General features: G+C 45.0%; 1 long non-coding RNA gene across 1 annotated transcript; it reads left to right on the top strand.

Annotated features, from left to right (window-relative positions):
* Nucleotides 1-2,574: 2,574 nt before the first annotated feature.
* LOC128154018 (uncharacterized) lies at nt 2,575-15,529 on the top strand. The gene is made up of 6 exons (XR_008239208.1): nt 2,575-3,403; nt 4,351-11,158; nt 11,273-11,536; nt 11,676-11,788; nt 12,671-12,799; nt 14,244-15,529. It is a non-coding gene; the product is annotated as an uncharacterized LOC128154018 (long non-coding RNA).
* Nucleotides 15,530-15,769: the final 240 nt, after the last annotated feature.

The raw sequence follows: 15,769 nt of genomic DNA, 5'->3' as shown, positions 1-15,769 counted from the left end.
TGTACCTCAAGGCTATCCTTTTTATTAGTGTCCTGGGCACTTAACGGAAGTCTCTTGTTTCAATCCAAACCGTTTTGCATTAAAGCTGCTTTTTATTACTTGCTTTTAGATCTTAAAGCCTTTTGATATGGGGCCTATTGGACCTTGGGTTTGAGTCTTGCCTCTGATTAGCATGCCAGGGCCAACATTTTCTTTTTAAATCTGGAGCAATTTGTTTTGTTCTTCTTGCATTATGAAGTTTGGAAATGCAAAGTAGGTACGTTCTTGCTATTAACAAAGAATGCATGTTAGCTTTGGTGATCGCAAAAGGTTGCGGGGTTTTAGAAGAAATAAGACCTGAAAACACGGAACAAAGAAATACTTATTTTTAGTGAACCAATTCAGCTGGTTTGGTACCAGCTCTTTTTTTAAATGCAGTCAGTAGTCTTTTGAACATATCATTAGTAACAGCAACAAAAGCCAATATGCTTTCACCCCCAAACACTTCTCCTTACTGGAAAGTAAGAACTTATTACTGAAAGACCACAAGTTTTGTTCACCTCTAACAGAGGGCATGGCCTGTCTCGGTCTCTGAATAACAGCTCGCAGTAACAGTCCCCTGTGATTCAACAGGCCTGTTAGTGACACCAGGCTGTCTAGCAGTTCCTTTCTGTCCAAAAAGCATCATCTTACACTATACAATAATTCTAACACCTTTAGTCTCCCTTAGCTTGTTTCTGAGGGCTATGAGATTTTTACCTTTTATACAAACACAATTATTATTTGCTGTTAATTACTGTAGGTTGACTGTCTTACTAAATGGCTGTGGTGAAATTCCTGGTGGACCTTGTGGACTTTTGCATGTGTCTCATTTTGGGGTATAATAGAGTTTGGGATTTTTTGATTATTTTTCAGATAATGCAATGTGTGTTTTCTGGAAGAATTATCCATCGTGTTTTAATTCTGCAAGGTATTTGGGTATAGTTTATGCAGAAGTAACTCCTATTTAACAACATGAGCCAAATGAATCTTGGAGACGATGATATGCATTTGTTTTTTCAGAAGTTGACTGGTTTAACCCTTGCATCACCTAAAGAAACCTCCTGCATTCTGCCGCAGTCCCCACCACTTTTGAACTTTCACCAAAGTTAAGTAAGTTGGCAGAAGTGCTAGGCTATTATTTGTATTGGGGTAGTTTATAAAGCAGATTATGAAAACCCTATTGTGCTAGAACAAAAAGATTTTCCTTGCCCCAAATAATTTGCAATTTAAATTTGTCGTGAGAACTGTAATGGTTTATCAATGCAATGCATAGTCAACAATTTGTTCAGCATGAAAATGTTAGGATCTGTAATACACATGTAGGAAGCAGGTGGTATCAAAAACTATGGGCCAAAGTAGAATAAAGAATGTAACTAAAGTTAACTAGTCCAGAATTTAAATCTAAATGTTGGATCTGGCCTCTGACAAAGCAAACCCTTTGCTCTACAAGCCCCTAAAATTTTGGAAAAAATCAGCTACTGCCGTGAACTTAGCAGCTCAGTCTCAACCCTAGTTAAGTGTCAACACTTCTCTGCTTATGACCAGAACGTCCAAGAATTTGGAAGAAAAATAAATGTGAAAGGGGGAGCTAGAATAAAAATGCCTCCGTGCCTATGATGTATGAGTATTGGTTTGAAAAATGGTACAGAGAACAAAGTACAGTGAGTTGGGACAAATGTGCTTTAAATAAGAGTTGAGGATGTGCTACGTATAGTACGTGTAACATCTTGTTCATGTGCAAGAACAGACTGTGAAAGAAACAGCTTTGTGTGGGAGAAGTGACATCAAAGAGCCTGAAAGAGCTAGCACTGTAATAGGAAACATTTGCCTTTTGAGGACTGTTACTGCTGCTGGTCACTTCTTTTTTTTTTTCTCCTTATTTCTTTTTCCCCTCCTGTATTAAAACCCAGCAGCACGAGCAATGTGAGGCAGCATGGGTAAGGTGGGCCAGATGGGCAATAAGGAAGGGTACAGAGGGCTAGCTAAATTTGTGGGGACTTTTGCAGCTTCCCTCCTGCCCCCTTTACACTGAGTTTGCGTCAGCCGTGAAGGTTATAGTTGCATTTGTTGGCCAACTAAAGCAAGGCTGGGTGCTCAACTTCTTGTCTTTAGCAGCATAGTTATTAACCAGGATTGCCAGCTTCCGTCAAACATGTCCTAGACATTAGTGGGCAAAACCCTTCATGGGGGGAGAGGGGAAAATGGGGGTGTAGGAGTGGGACAAAGATGCCTAAAAAGCTGTGGGCACAGTGGGAGAGCATGGGGGAGCTGGTGGGATCAGGGACTGTGGAAACCGCACCATAGCGGAGCGGGAGGAGGAATGTCACCCATCAGGAAGGAGATGGCATGGCATGGCGGGAGGCTGGTACGCATGCTTGGTATGGAGAAAGTGATGGTTTTCCTGTCAGGCGTCATGGTTGTTATCCTTGCTGCCAACAGAAGGCTCATGCTGAGGAAGAAGTGTTGTGGTACGGCTGTATGCAGGCAGCAAGCTGGCCATGCCACAGCCACATCTTACAACTTGCACTTAATGGAGTTTATCAGGTATTTTTTGGAGAGTATCTGAAGTTTTTCAGCCTTGCTTTGCATTAGCAGCAAGGAACGTAGTGCATATTGTACTTATGAGGAGCATAAGAGCCAGGAGGCACAACGTGTATCTAGCTGTGTTGGGTGCTTTGGACCAGACGTGAGAAGTTCAGGGAGATGTGGATCACCACAGGATGGCGTATCGTGGCTTGTAAAGCACAGAACGGTATTTAATGAGCAGTTGGTAATACTGACTGAAGTGCGGCTGAACTATGTTCATCCTGTTACATCTATTGCTAGAAATTTCTAATGTTTTCTTTCCTTTCACTTGCAATGTTACCTCTTCCTTTCAGAGTAAATGCTAACTTTCCAGAGTGAGGTTTGGACTTCATTGTACTAATAACCTTAAAACTGATAAAAAGAGGCAGATGCTCTTTGGTTATAAGAATAACACAATCCCATGCTAGAGGAGACTTTGATCAAATTTACTGACAACCTGAAATGAACGAAAAGGCCCTACTCGTAGCAAGAGAGCTTTTCTAGGAGTATATTGCATATTGGCTGTTTTCCAAGCTCCGTGAAATCTTTTAGAAGCATGCTGTGACATATTTCAGTTGGTTTTAGTGAACTGCAGTGTACAAGCTGGGGTTTTTTCCTGCAGCGCTGATGCTGCAGCATTCCCATCAGGCCGCGTGCAGGAAGCGTCTTTCTGTTATTTCTCTGTGTGGGCACGCACAGACCTGGATCTTGGAGAATTTGCAGCGGCTTCAGCTCTGTAACCTGCAGCGCAAGGGGAACATCGGCCTGCACGGAGAGAGCGTCCGACCACGTAGCTGTGCTCCGTTGCCACGTCCAGGTGAGTCCTTGGGTAAGGCTGGCTAGAACATGTCTTGGTGCCTGCTGCTGCTTTTGACATAGACTGGATTATTTACTGAAAACCAAGATGTAAAAATAAGCAGGCACCAACCGCGGGCTGTGTGCTGGTGAGCTGCCTGCAGGGCTACGGCCTGGGTCTGGGAAGGTCGGACTGCTGCCCTTCCAGCTCCGCGGTCTAACCCAGCCTAGCAAGGAGGTGGGGGAAGATGGGTGAGCCTGGTCGTCTTCACAAAGCGCTTTGAGATGTCTCCATGGCAAGTGCTGTGCAAGGGCTGAGTACCATCGGCGCTGCCGGCGCTGGGAATTCTGGTTCGGCCCCCGGATCAGCGACTGGCCTTGTTATGCCTGTGCTGCACGTAGTTTTGACTTGCGTTGGGAGCGGTTCCTCTGCTCTTTCATAGTTTGCCTTCTCCTTCGCACGTCTCCACCAGGAAGTGCAGATTCAGCAGGCATTGTATGCTTCAGCAGCCTGCCAGCTGCCTTGCTGAAGCTAATTCACAATTCAAGTCACTCCTGATAAGTTTGCAAACAATGTGCAGTGATTTCTGAGCTAGATAGCAGCTGAGCTGAACTCCTCGGTTTCCAGCCTGTCAGCTGAATGAAGCTGTGCATTTACTTTGTAAAGCTCGTGGGTCAAACCTGGTCTTAACATTTTGTGCTGCTGCGATGTTTCATAAATTTCTTATTTGTTTAGGAATAACTTTAAGTTAGTGTCATCGTTATTATTAAAACTCTTAAATGAGTGTGTGGAGGCACAAAGAAGGCATATGGTTAGTGTTGTTTTAATATAAGCTAGGAATTGAACCCAGGACTTCTGACTTGCAGTTTAGTTCTTTGATTACTGGTTAATTCTGTTACCCCCTTTATAACACACTGAAATAGCCTGGGAATAACCCTAGTGAAAACAAGAGCAACATTTTTTCTTAGGCTAACTTGATGTGGCAGCCACTGAAAGCTTGCACTGAGGAACTGGCCCAGAGGAAGCGACTCCGCACTTGTGGCTCATCAGCCCCGGCAGGAAACAGCAGGTCAAAGTTAGAAGGAACTTACTTAAAAGCTAATGAGTGAGTGGTGCAGCAAACACTGGGAGAAAGCATAGTTCAAGAGCCAGCAGAGGAGCTTGGGGTTCTCTACCTTGGTCCTTATTCCACTTGCTCTCTGTTGGTTCATATCTGTTTAACCAGAGAGATGCCAAGGTGATGATCTATCAGATAAGGATTTGTAGGTGAGACTGTGCCCTCTCCTGTTCTGCGCACAGCTCTCCCTGGAAAATAGGGTCAGTACAGAGCACACACTATTTAATCTTACTCAGTATGTTTTTATGAAACAAAATCCTCATGACTTTATATCTCAGCTTAGCAGATACTAGTTTTTTCAGATGTGTGTAAGGTCAGTAGTCACAAATGTAGCAGCCTAGAACTGCAGGACGGGTTTGACCATTCTGTGCAAAAATTGGTACAATTCAGTGGCAGAAGTAGCAATATATATTGTTCCTGCCAGGTGGCGGCAGGGTTTTTTTATAGGTAAGCTTGGGGAAGCTCACCTTGGTGGACTTTCCAAAGGGCATGAGGTCACATCATTAGGCAGACTCACATTTTGAAGTGTATTTGTCACTGTGCAATACATTGGGGTTTTTTTTTATTCCTCCTTTAGTATTGGAATTGGAAATTCAAGTTGGAGAAATGTGAAAGCAATTGGGCCTAATCCATTCCTGTCATTACTCCTTTTGTTTTCACTGGAGTTACTCCAAGGCTGAATTCAGCATATGATGAACAACTTGTTCTCCAAAGTTGGAACTTAGGGGAGAAGGTTCTAGGGATGATCACGCAACTCTGAGGCTCCTTCTCAAACAGCTGAAGCTCCCACAAGAGGCACAATATATGGTGAGTTCAGGTTATTGAATTTAGTACAACATTCTAGTAATAAGCCCGCTAGTCATAATAAGACATTATTATCTATTAGAACAATTACTTGAATGAAACCCAACTGCTAGCTCACTTAGATTGGATGGAAAAATCCTAGCTGTTGATCTCAATTGCCAGTTAGCTGAACAGACGCTAACTACGAGCAAACAACAAATGGTTCTGAGGCTGGCAATCCTCTTCCCACTTGCTTTTCCTTTCACCTTTTCTGGAGCCAGCTCCTCCAGGGTTGCCACTTGTGAAACATTGCCTGCTCTTCATGCATTGACCATCTCAGCTGCAGCCCAGGAAAGTCTCCAAAGAGGTTACAAGCCCTAGGTCTGTTTTGGTTATATGGAAAAAGGAGAGTGCTATAAGCTATCGAGAAGCTGCACATTACCAACTGAGGACTAAGTGGTGTTTGTTTAGGTTTGTTTTTTGCAGGAGGGGAGATATTTCTGTTAAGAACTAAGATGAAACTCTTCACAGATCTGCAAGAATGAACCAGTCCTCACTGCTGGTTAATCCCTCCTGTGCTCCTGTGTGCCGTTGGAGGGGTCATGGCAGACACAAGATCCCCATGGTAAAATTAAGCTTTTCTTTCTTGGAAAATAATCATTACTGTCTCTCTGGCTCACTCCATTTCATTTACTTTCTAAACAACTTTGATCACAAAGGGCTCTAGGAGGAATGCAGCACTTGCAGAGGAAAGTCCTGGATTATTTTCTTCGTTTGAGAGTCTTGTGAAAGTTGTGTTTCCTGCTCTTGCCCGGGGTGCAGTCTTCGCTGTGTGTGATTTGGAGGGTGGGGGATCCACCAAGCTTGCCGTGCTTGGGAGGCCAGAGTAGCTTTCTGCTGAACACCATGAGTCCTGTCCGACTAATGGAAAATCTCTCTGTCCCAAAGCCCAGCTGACACCGAGGCAGGAGAACTTCTTGTATCAGCTCTGCCGTGTTGGGGCATATCACCTCTGCAGCTCTGCTCAGCCAGTTTTCAGTGCCACAGCCACGGTACGTCCTTGGTCTTGCTGAGGTTGAGCACTTCTCTGTTACCCTTTGGATATCATTTTCTTCCTCACCTACTTTGCTCCTGAGGTAGGGACTGGATGCTGGCTGCTCTCCTTACTGCTTCTCCTTCCAGACCCTCTCTGTTTGCAATGATCCAAGCTGCAGTTAGTACCACCGCAGCCGACTGCCCTGACTACCAAGGATGGTACAGAACATGCTAAGAATAGCAACAGCATTACAGGAAGGGGCATTTATAGTGTTTATTACAGCTAACTGAAAGTAGAGGAAGCACTTCCCTAACACCTTAGCTGATGCACAGGGTGAAATATTTTCTTCAACAGTTACATACTTAGTAAGTGGGAAGGAAGGAGCTTTCGCTTTTAAAACCAAAATAAAGCAACTTCCAATCTTACCTGCCTTATTTCTCTCCACAACAGAAAATGCACCCCTAATAAGCTGGTCAGTGTAATAATGGTCAATGAGATGCTGCTTTGCTTAGATCTGAGGAGGTTTTAGGGAGAAGGCAGAAAATTTGATGTATTCCACACAGTTACTGACCTCAAGGCTCAGTGGAACAAACACCAGATAGCCAAGGAAAACAGAAAGAATAGTTAAAATCTTACAAACCACAGCGCGGAGGGATTATCACACCAAACTTTGGTTAAAGTTCACATTGCAAAGAGGATCTCTGTCTTCCTAGGAACTACAGCTCCTACTGTTTGTCAGATATGTTGGTCCAACACATACTCACTTCCTCAACTGCAGTTGGTCACCAAGAGCGCTGTAATTTGGACCAAGACTTTTGGAAGACTTCAACACTAAACCAAGCATGTTATTGCCTAGCTTAAGCACGGGGGAGGAGGGGGTGTATTTCCCCTTCTGTGGCTGTGTTTCTGCAAGGTGCCCAAACACAATATAAATGTCTGGATTTATACAACATGGGCTTGACAGGGTTCAAAGGTGGGACCTGCTCAGCCTCCTGGTCCAAAAGCCTTGCCTCCCCCTGAGAGCCCAGCACCAGGTAAGACTGTAGGCTTGTGCCTCCAGCCCTGCTGCACTCTTATTTTGTCTTCTATTTGGGTTTTTGCTTCACTTCCCTTCAAGCATTTGGCTCTAGGATTTGGGGCATCTCGTCTTTCACTTTGAAACTCTCTGTTCCTTCTAGCTATTGAGCCACCTGGGAATTACAGATCCTAAGAGTTTGGAAACAAGAAGATTAAAAAGAAAAAAAGCTGTCAAAAACTGTATTGTCTTAATTCCTGGAGGAGGCGGATTGTAACTCATGTTCTTGAATACTGTGGTTAGGTGTTCAGCCCAGTTCTCCTGTAAGCGAAAATTTTTTTTGTTTATTTTGCCCTATGAAGTATTTGCCCAAGGACTTTCTTCTGTTCCCAGGTTAGTAGCAATGCCTGTGGAGAAAGACTAACTGCTTCTTAAAAAAACTGCATCAAATCTGGGTGGAGGACACCGATAAGCAGCCTGGCGTGGAGAGTTGGTGGGGGTGGTTTTGGATGACTTATTCCTCCTCAAGTGACACGATCCCACACTGTACTTGTTCAACTCAGGCACGAACTTTCCCAAAACAAGGAAGTTTGGGTTCTGGGTTCAGCTGTGAGAGCTGAATATTGCTTTCCAGATGGGTGTTTGTGCCCTTCCTTGAACAAAACCACAGTTCAGTCTTGGCCATCGAGGCACCAGATTTCTTCCTTGATGCTTTCCCTGATCCCCAGGAATGCTCCCTGTCCCAGAGGGGCTGTGACCGGCTGCTTTGGGGGCTGTTTGTCTGACCTGTCTGCACAGGCTGCTGGAAAAGAAAGCGTCGAGAGGTGCACCTCTGGGCCAGGCCCTGGCAAGTGCTGTGGATTTTTTTTTTTTTTTTCCTTCCCCCCTTGAACTTTGCTGAAATGCACAGCCATACTTCAGGACCTTCAAGGGCTGCTTCTCTAATCTCCCCAGAAGGATTACTGCTGCTGGAAATCATGAGGGCTTGGACTAGCTATCAACTTTATCAGGAAAGCTTCTTTCCGGCCAAGCTAGTAAGAGCTTTGCTAGGCGGGAATCTTGGGTTGAAGCTGCTCTTCTCATATTTCACAGATGGCCTCAATGAATGATTTACTAGGAGAGTAAAAGATTAGCCAGATTCCTCCAACTGCATCTCGAGTCATATAAAGCACTGGATTTTATTGGGGCCTAGGCAATTCCTAATTCTTTAGCCTTGTTAGACTGTTTTACAGTGACTAATTGCCCTGTGTTCCCTTCCCTGAGAATCAGGTGTCTCCTGGTGAGGAACGCAGTCTCCTCGCCTGAGCCTCACCCGCAGCTTTGGAACAGCCATGCCAGTGAAGGCTTCTCCATATGGTCAGGTACCCAAAGACCACAAGACATTATGTCTCTAGTTGTCTTTTATTGGAGAGGTTAGTATGCTTCTGGGAGGGAGATGGTAAAGGGAATACTTAAAATATGCAATGAGGTGTTTCCATAAAATTATCAAAAGCTTTGCAGAATCTTCCTATGGAGAAGAGCCATCGCTGGAGAGTTCACATCTACAGGGGTTTGGGTAGGGCAAAATCTCTTGCTTTAATGTTTTAGCTAGTCTCCAGGGCTCAGATGAGCTCTTCTGGGGGAAAGGAGATTACCCCATGTTTGCCTGTTATGGAGTTTCTCACATTTTTCTCCTTTACACTCGGCAGCCAGAACTCTGTGTCTCACTCTCCATGGCAATTCCTACAGAGTTTGGCTGTTTTAAAGGACTGCGGTACTGATTTAGATGTCCAAATTGGAAAAGCAGGGTTTAAAGTGGACCCACTTTTTCCTTTAGAGTAAGACTTTTTAAAGATCTTTTGTTAAATTATTTACCAGTGGTCTCACAAGATCAACAGATCTTTGCATTTAATCATTTGCATTCATTTGCATGACTTCCATCATGATTTTCTCCCCTGTCCTCTAAATAAAAAACAACCCTAAGATCACTAAAGGGCTTGCGGGGATGGGTTGCCCATCGCTATAGATATATGAAGTGCACACACCATAAAGTGTAAAGCAATATCGGCATGTGCTGATCTCATGTAAACAGTCTTTCGTTTATAGCAGTCAGAGATGAGAGCTCTGAGACTCGCTGGGGGATTCAACCCCTAGCAGAAATGTTTAAAATATTTGGGTTTTAGCCAAGAGGCTAAGAAAAGAGGTTTTTCTATCTTCCTTTTTCTCTGCTGTGATTGCCTCACATACAACACTAAAAGCTACGTAAGAAACAGGGATGAGAAGAAACAGCTCTGACAGTCTCGTCCCTAAGGCATCAAAAGATGTTGAAGATGCTCAGGCTGCCCCAGAAGTACAGAGATAATAAAACTTGCTACTTTTCCAATTTCTGCATCATCATTTATACATATGAATTGGAGCTGAACCTACTCCCCAGCGGTCTGTTTTGGTTGAACCTATGGCATAAAGGAGACAGAAGTAGCCCCTGGAGTCCCATTGATAAAAGCTCCCCCACCACAGTTCTTCAAGGCTAAAATTTTGCCACAAGCTATAGCAGGGTGAGGGAAGAGTTATAAAAAGTACAGGAATGCAAAATTCTGTCCTCTTCTCAGTGAAGGTAGAAATAAAATGTGTGCGCATGTTTCCGGGATAGAACGTAATCTACCATCGGTTGTGTCTAGCATAAATGAACTGTGCATTGGCATCTGTTGTATGTACAATTTTTCAAGCATATCAGTTAGCAGAACAGATCCTGCATCATTTATTTTGAGATGACTCTGTCCTCCCCACAATGCAACTGACCTGTAGGAATAGAATATTATGACTAAACATCACTTTAAAAGCAAATGTGATCCTTTGATGTTTAAAAAAAAAAAAAAAAAAAAAGGTAGTATTTGTCAAGCCTGTGTTTATGAGGGCAACACCAAATCTTGGAGGATTACTCACCATGGCAATTTTTGAGGATATTAAGTCACTCACCCAGATTTTATCCATAGACTGCCGGACCAGGGGGATCCCTGGGGTTGCCTGAGTGTGATCTCCCATCAGTGACCATCGAAGGTCTCGGAACCCTGAAAGACCTCATCAGAGACTGTGCCTCCACTTCTCATTGCCAAGCGGGTGAGGCCGTTGATAAGGGTTTGAAAAGGCACAGTCAAAAGACGGAGGAATTAACAGGAAGAATTCAGAGTCATGAGAAGAGACATAAAAGTGAATTTCCTTGATTTTTTAATATCACTCATTATTTTTAGATGTATGATCTTTTTGCCAGGTGCACCGAATGGACGCCTGGGACCCTGACGTCTTACTCTGAACAGGCATCAGGCCATGATTCCAGCCTTTTGCTGAGCATCCCACCATGTTTGAGTGTTTGGAAGTCTGTGTTGGCAATGGTGGGACAGCTGTGCAATATACTGCTATAAAACATTCCTCTAGCAATGTTGTCTCGCTTTTTATTCTATTCTTCCTGGAAACTGTTATTGTCAATGCAACAGCAGATCTGCTCCTATAGAAAGGGCTGTTCTCTGCGTGCCTGCCCTCATCCACGCACAGTGACTGAAGATACCCCTTTCCAAAACCAAACAGGAATTGAAAAAAGTAATGAGGTAAAAAGGAAATGAAATTGCTAATGAATTTATGAGATTACTTAAAATGCTTATTTCTCACCAATTTTTATTGCACTTTGTCAGGATCCTGTCTGAGAGTGGCTGGGAGCACAGCAGCCCTGGCTTGCTCGCCAGCATGAGGACGATTGCTCAGCGGCAGAGACAGGCAAGGGTTCGAAAGGAAACAGCTGTGACCCCTTTTTGGAGCATTTGCTCTTATTCATCCCCTTAGACGTATCCCAATGTAAATAACTTTTCATATCACTTTACAAAGCGATTGCTAAGTGGGATGGAGGAGAAGGTATTCTGTAATGTAATAATTTCTGTCTTTTCTCTTTATTTCCCTGCTTGGTCATAGAAAGGAAATCTGGCTGGTTGTTAATTTGAAAGCATTTGTAGTGGTGATGGCATAATAGATATGAAAGTTCACAGGACTCTGGCAACTACTAATGTGTTGAGGCTTTCAGATGAAAAAATGAAAGCTGCCTGTAAAGGATTCCCATTTGTCATGAAAACCCCACAATACCATGGGACAGCTGTTTGCCTGGGATCTGTATCTCAGATGTAAGGAACCAGAACAGACATGTGCTCTGTTGTACAAAGACCATAACCCCAGAGACAGGTAAATCATTCTTTATAAGGAAAAGACATCATACAGAATTAACGTTTTCTATAAAAGATGCTTTTCAGGTTTTGCTTGCTATTCAACATAATCAAAAACATGGCTTAAAATGCATAAACTATCGTCTTTTATATTCTAGTGCTCTAGTACCTTCCTCTGGAGATGGATTTGGCGCTGCTGCAAGCATGTCTGGATAGCTGGCAGGATCTGTTTTGGGAAGCAGGTCTCCTGTTGTCGTACAAGAGCACAAAGGTGAAGCAGGTGGCAAAAGTTTCCTTGGAGATGTTGGGTCCAGGGTCTTTACTCCCCTCAAGCCACTCTGTGCTTTGCCTCGTTCCCCATATCAAATAATTTGGTGAGTTTTCATTTGCAAATCAGAATGAAAAAAGTGTCCAGGGCTGAAGCTTCACCAAGCAGCTGGAAATTAGGAAAAGCCAAGCTGTGATGCAAAGGTAACACAAATTTCATGCAAAGGGCGAGCTCCTGGAAAATCTCCCCCTGGTTGTCTTGATGTGCTTTTATTTTTCACATGGTATCTTTGCCATGGCTTCAAACAAGCATTGGGCTTATGTGTGACCAGGTTGCTTGGGAGGCTGTCACGCAAAGGTCTTTTAACAAACCAGAGGTGCTGCCATGAAGTTCAGGGAGGAGGAATAATCCCCCCTGAGCTCCCTGCGAGCCTCCTTGTTGGGGTATTTTTAGCAATGACTCTCTTTAGTTCATTCTGTGTCAGGAAATTCTGCAATGAACTTCCCGCTGTGCCACGCTGTGCCGGTACGTCACAAGGGCAAAGCACGTCTGCGTGGAAGAGTTTACCTAATACAAATTTCCCTGACTTTGGCAGATCCAAAGATTTCCTCCCATCCTTCCTTCTTCTCTCCACTTTTTGGTTATTGCTTCAAATTAATAAGGCTGCAAACCTTGTAAATAAGGGATGACAAAAATATGCAAATAAAATGGCGAGATTAACCCAACTGTGGGCTCAGTGTATGCAGGCATAGGAAAGTGAAAGAATATTGAACGAAGATTTCAAAACTTTGTTTCTTTGCCAGAGCTTAATCTCCAGACACTAATTTAGCTGTACTAGTAATGCATTTAAGTGTGTTCCTCCGTTAAGCAATATATTCCCTATAGAGCAGCTCTGGAGCAGCTGTTAGCTACAGGCTTTCCACAGGCTGAGGTCTCTGGATCAGAAACACTCTATCTTCCACCAGCACATCCCCCTGAACTGCCCCACACATCAGCGATCTCTCTTCAGGCAAGGTGAGTTCCAGATTTCAAAGTGCTTTAGCTCAGTTGGCGAAGCAGAGGCTGAGGTCAACTCAACCGCTTGCCGCTCCTTCCATCGTGTCTGGAGATTCGGCACTGTCCCTTGTCACATCTCAGCTGAAAATAATGCTGACTTTGTTGCAAGGAACTGTGCTTGGCTGCTGCATGCTCACCGCAAGTTGCATAAGCTGCTGCTCCCATGCATTCATACACATTTAGACACCTTATTTTATTTTCTTTAAGGTGGTGCAAGGTCTTCCTTTTCCAATGTCTTCAGGCATGAATTCATCTAAGTGCACCCCACGGCTTGCAGAGGGCCCGTGGCAGGCTGAGACACGAGGGCTGAACGAGGACAATCTCGACTTTGTTGCTGCTAAAGACAGAGATTATTTTTAATGTAAAAGTTATTGTCTCGGGCAGCCTTCATCTCACCAGTGCACAATTTCAGAATGCTTTAAATTAAGTCTGGAGGCTAAAAGTGTGTTAGTCATTGCCCATACATCTTAGGGGAAGCAGGGCTCTCTAAAGTTATTGTTAGCATTAGGCATCTGGTTTATGTTTATAATGATTTATTCAATGATGGAAGACAGGTAAGGAACCATCATGGAAGACAAACTAGAAAAGATTAGGGTTTTCAAAGCTCTGAAGCCATTGTTAAATCAAAGTTGTCTGACTTCAAAAGGAATATATAACTTGATTAGATTCTTTAAACAATGTACAATGCTCACAAAGTTGGCAGATACTATTAGAGGCAGAGTTGGTAGCACAGACTGCTCTGGAGGGTGCTTGTCCCTTCTAAGTGCAAGATCCTGTTCTTATGTCATGACTCTGGCTTTTTCTTTTTTTGGGGAAAATTTCAGCCAAGTACTTCAACTGCCTGTGAGAGCCAGGGCAGAGAAGAATACATTGTTTTTTCCGTGTTAGAATAATTCAGGAAATCCTTTCTTTGGAAAGATCTAATGCTTCCATACTTTGAAACAGGGACTTGAAATCCAGTGGGGGAAGATAGGCTTTGTGCTAAAGACGGGCGTGTTGCCATTGCCATAAGGATCTGACCACGGTTATTTCAGTTTTATGAGCCTCTGAAAAAGTCTAGTTTATGTATGTGCAGTAGGGCTTTGCAAGAGCTTATCTAAGATTAGAGAAGAGTCTCTGCTCGTGTCTCCCGGTGCCTGGCCCTCACCGGCCTGCACGAGTGGTGAAATTGGTCTTTCCTGGTAAGGACTAGCTCTCGCTAAGAGCAGCGCTTTGGGAGGGAGAAGAGAAAGCCCATCCACAGTGGATCCCGGTACGCTGGAGCAGAGATGGGGACTGTGCCTGGAAGCAGGAGCTGGTGGGACAGGGCAGGCTGGGAAGGGTAGGCTGAGGGGTGATGGATCTGTGCCCGTTTGATTGCCTCCCCGCATCCTGACGGGGTATTGCCTTCCTCTCCTGCCAGAAAACGTCGGTGACACTCACAAGCAACAATCCTCGTTTCCTCCAGGCGCGGATGCAGGCGGAGGGTAACACACCACTGCTGCAGCCATCCCAGGTCGTGGAGTACCCACGCCAAGGGGGAGGGGGCAGCCCCAGGCACGCAGCGGGACATAGGCAAAAGCTGTGTCTGGAGATCCTCAATTTTCCTCCAGCTGAACACGTTTGTTCACCTCACCCACTCTTTCGGATAAAAGACGCTGTCCTGTGTTGCGGCTGATGCGCTCACCAGGTTCAATTCTCCGCGGTGGCAATCCCAAGCTGTTGGGCAGGGGCTTCTCATTTTTTCTCCTGTAGCATAGAGCAGATAAATCATTGTTATTGCTCTGCCCTCTGCCTTGTTTCAGAGCAGCCTGCCTTCCCGCTGCGGAGATGTGGTGAAGGGACGCATGGGGCTGTGCAGCCAGAGGTGCCAGCTGCCAGAGCAGGCTGGAGATTTCCAGTGCCTGCACTTTTCCTGCAGGACAAAAACCAGGTCTACACAACTACAACTGCACACAGGCATGCATTTACTTATCTTTATTTTCCGTTTTCCAAAACACACCTTGACCCAAGGGCTGACCCAGCTGGGGTTTACCAGCCTGCCAAGGAAGCAGTTCAATGAAATCTTGTGGATCTTGGGGCAAATACTGCTCACGGAGAACTTTCCAGGGCTCTGCTATAAACTCAGCACGCCTGTCCCACCAGGTTCAGCCAGCCTTAGGTAGTGTCACCTCCTACAATGCTGCTGAGGAGGCCACAGCAATGTGCCCTCCCCATGGGGACAGGTTGTTGGGGGTGACCAACATCCATCAGACCTGTAGCCGCCCCAAAATAGAAATAAACAATTCATGTTTAGTGTTGGTGCCATTCACCTGGGGTGAACCCTACATGCACCAACCGGCCTGTTGCTCTTTGCCGTGGCCAAAGCACCATCTGACAGACATCCCTGGGTTGGGGAAGAGCATGGGGCAGGGCACAGCACACCCTGAACAGCTCCGAGTAACGTGCACGCCGTGTCACACGTATGGTGTGAGGACCAAACTGATGCTCGGCGTGGGAAGTTTGTGGAGCTGCTGGAAGAAAGCCAGCAGCCCGTGTCTGCTCGAGTTAGAAAAACGTCCCAGCGCTGGATCCACCCAACTCAGCTAGAGCAGGGCTGCTTGGCCAGACGACAGGCCTGGCTCTCTCTCCAAAGTGGATGAGAGCCAAAGGGGATTTTTAATTTCCAGATGCTTTTAAAATAAAAATAAAGACTCTGCTGTAAACTGGCTTTGAATGGATGCCTCTCCTTCAGCCAAATAGTTGACTGATACGGGCTAGATGACTGAGCAATAAAACCTTTCATTGCAATCTGGTGCATCGTGAGTGCTGGCGAGCGCCGTGCCGAGCCAGGCAGCCCGGCCGTGGCTGCCTGCGTAGCCTGCCCTCCCCGCTGCGAGGCGGGCGGCCGCTCTCCAAGGGCCCTCTGTCTCCAGATAAAAATTTTTATGCGCTTTTTGGTTTCTTTTT

The sequence above is a fragment of the Harpia harpyja genome, chromosome 18 (genome assembly GCF_026419915.1).
Source record: "Harpia harpyja isolate bHarHar1 chromosome 18, bHarHar1 primary haplotype, whole genome shotgun sequence".
In the NCBI taxonomy this organism is placed as follows: Eukaryota; Metazoa; Chordata; class Aves; order Accipitriformes; family Accipitridae; genus Harpia; species Harpia harpyja.
Note: the sequence above shows the minus strand (reverse complement) of the source record. Positions and strands in the feature narration are given on the sequence as shown.